The sequence below is a fragment of the Anopheles darlingi genome, chromosome 3, assembly GCF_943734745.1.
Source record: "Anopheles darlingi chromosome 3, idAnoDarlMG_H_01, whole genome shotgun sequence".
NCBI lineage: Eukaryota > Metazoa > Arthropoda > Insecta > Diptera > Culicidae > Anopheles > Anopheles darlingi.
Genome location: NC_064875.1, coordinates 39,005,939 through 39,008,438, shown reverse-complemented (window position 1 = coordinate 39,008,438; position 2,500 = coordinate 39,005,939). Strand labels below are relative to the sequence as shown.

Genomic DNA, 2,500 nt, shown 5'->3' with positions numbered 1-2,500 from the left:
CTTCATCTTCCAGTGTGATTGCGCTATCAGAATGAACAGGAGCTGGATTTGTCTATTATCGGGATCAGATTACACTTTATCGTTTCGGTTTGCACAATGTAATTTGCATTTTGTTGACGAAGTAACGATATTAGTGTGAGCATGTGTTTAACTCGCTATATTTTGAATTGCTGCTGTCAAATAGGCTGTATTGTGTTTTTTATAAATAAATTCGTACATTTCGATGTTTGGCCTTCTAACGCTCATGTCCTTTGGGATTTCGTATTTTAGGGACAGTAATCGAATTGTAAAACTATGCAATATATTTATATGTTTGTATGTGTGTAACATTCCAACAACTGGGGAGACAGTGTTTGCAAACTATCGGAAATGTAATGACCACGTCACACATGGTTTTGCCGTAATTGCTTTCGTAGGTCCGCCCGACCTATGCCCGATCGACACACATTAATTTAAGCTAACGAAAGCAGCGTACCTAACAACGGTTGTAGTATCAAAAACCAAAAACCAAGGCCCAGTAAAAGTGACCAGTGCGATGCAAGGCACAACGCAAACAACACAGATCAGGTCCGATTCGATTGCAAAACATTTTCAAACTGATAGCCAGTCGTGGTTGTCCCTGGATTATTCCGTAAACTTCAGTAGCAAAACCTCGCGGCATTCGCGCCGAGAAGCCGTTTCGGTGCCTAACGACTGAGTAGAAAAAAGAGAAAATCTATAAACAGTCCACAGCGGCGTAACACTGGCGAATGGATTATCTGTTTCTTTTTGGTTTGATTTTTGCAATGAATTCCTTAAAAAGAGTAAATGGCTACGAGAGATTCGTTTTTTTTGGTATTTATTGTTTAATGATGATGTACGTAATTTGAACGAAACGTTCTCTGTCAACTCATTCAACTACGCCATCGAGGGAGAAGGAAGTTAGCCTACTTCGCACTCGTTCGCTGTGAGCCACCGAAGATCGGAAATCAGGCCCTTATATTTATCAACCATTTTGTAAATCTGATTGTGGTATACACGCTACTATTTCCAGGTCTGATCTGACCGACTCGAATGGGAGGAGGAGCATAGAGCAAGCCCCACCGGATGAGTGTCTACCCTATTTTGCTTCGTTTCGTTCTATCGGGCTTACTATGAAAACGTAAACTATCGAGAAAGGAGGAAGAAGGATCTTCTATGCTGACTACACACACACACACGGACACACACACAGACACACACATATCGAGCTGCGCAATGATTTGCGACACAACGTAAGGAACGTGGCCAGTCGTGTGTGTGTTTTCGAGTGTTATCTTTAGTTGCCTTACATGTTTATTTCCTTTGTGCCGTTTACCCAGTTTGATCCATGGGTTTATGTTGCTATCTTGGTTGGTTGTGTACTTTACTGCTAGGAGTGTAATAAGGGAAATTCAGTCTTTATACACAGATTATAAAACCTCACAAGAAGATTCCCAGTAAGTTGTCTAAATTTGTTCGCGCTTCGTCATTTCAATATGGCTCCTAGCTCGAGCTGGGCTTACTGTCGTCAGCTTTATCTTAACTATACAATATACATGCATTCATCATCATCATCATCATCATCGATCTTACTGTGTTACGTTGCGCCAGCTGCTGCCGTTCAATGCCGCATCCGGTCCGGTTTTGTAGTAGTGTGCATCCGGTTAGGTAAAACAAAAAAAAACCTCAGGCCTACTGCTGTGCACTTTTCTGCACAGGACCCTCCCCCACCCCCTCCTCGCGGGGGATGAATGTGGATGTGAAAATCAACCTCATAAAGGCTATACAATCGTTTCAACTACGATAACAGGGACGAGGCAGCACGAGGCCACCAATTTTCATAACGTCAATGGAAGGCAACTCATTGGTGAAGGGGCGTACAGATGGGCAGAGCAAATGAACCAGAAAGATGGAGTTTTTTCTGCCATTTTGCCATTATTATTGTTCAATTATGTGTTGGCACACTTTCCCTTCACCTCCCTTCCCTTCACCGGTCTTCACTTGTAAGGGGTTGGAAATGGCCGCAGAAATGGCTGCAGATAGTATTAGCGGATACCGTTGCGGATGGGATTTGTGCATCTTCTCTAGCCTAATAAGGGAGCACGGTCAACGTCAACGGCAGCATCGGTGCATCGCCGCTTCGCATCAATCGGACAGTTTCGCTAGCTAAGAAAAAGAGGGAAAGGTGGTTCATCTGAACACTGGGTAGCTGCATCCGTTGATGATACAGCGTCATAAGTCTTACTCTACTTTTGATTGAGAATGTACTGGCCGGCAGAGCGAGTAAATGCGATAAAGTTCATCAAAGTCCTGGCGAGATGTGTTCAGAGTGCGGAAGGATAGACGACGGAGGAGTGGAAGTTGCGGGGATTTGGGACAGTATTAAGGAAGAGGATGTTAATGTCTGCAACCTACACTAATTACCATAAAACGGCGAACGAATGTGTGTATGTGTGTGTCGGTGTGTTTGTGTGTGTGTGTGCGTGTATATGTATGTATG

General features: G+C 43.6%; 1 protein-coding gene across 1 annotated transcript in view; it reads right to left on the bottom strand.

Moving 5' to 3' along the window:
• The window catches only part of LOC125956527 (Down syndrome cell adhesion molecule-like protein Dscam2), a 45,584-nt gene that overhangs the window by 1,817 nt on the left and 41,267 nt on the right, over positions 1–2,500 (bottom strand). The window contains exon 18 of the mRNA XM_049688505.1: positions 1–2,500. This exon is cut by the window's left edge and continues 1,817 nt beyond it; it is cut by the window's right edge and continues 584 nt beyond it. The gene's annotated coding sequence lies outside the window, so the exon portion shown is untranslated.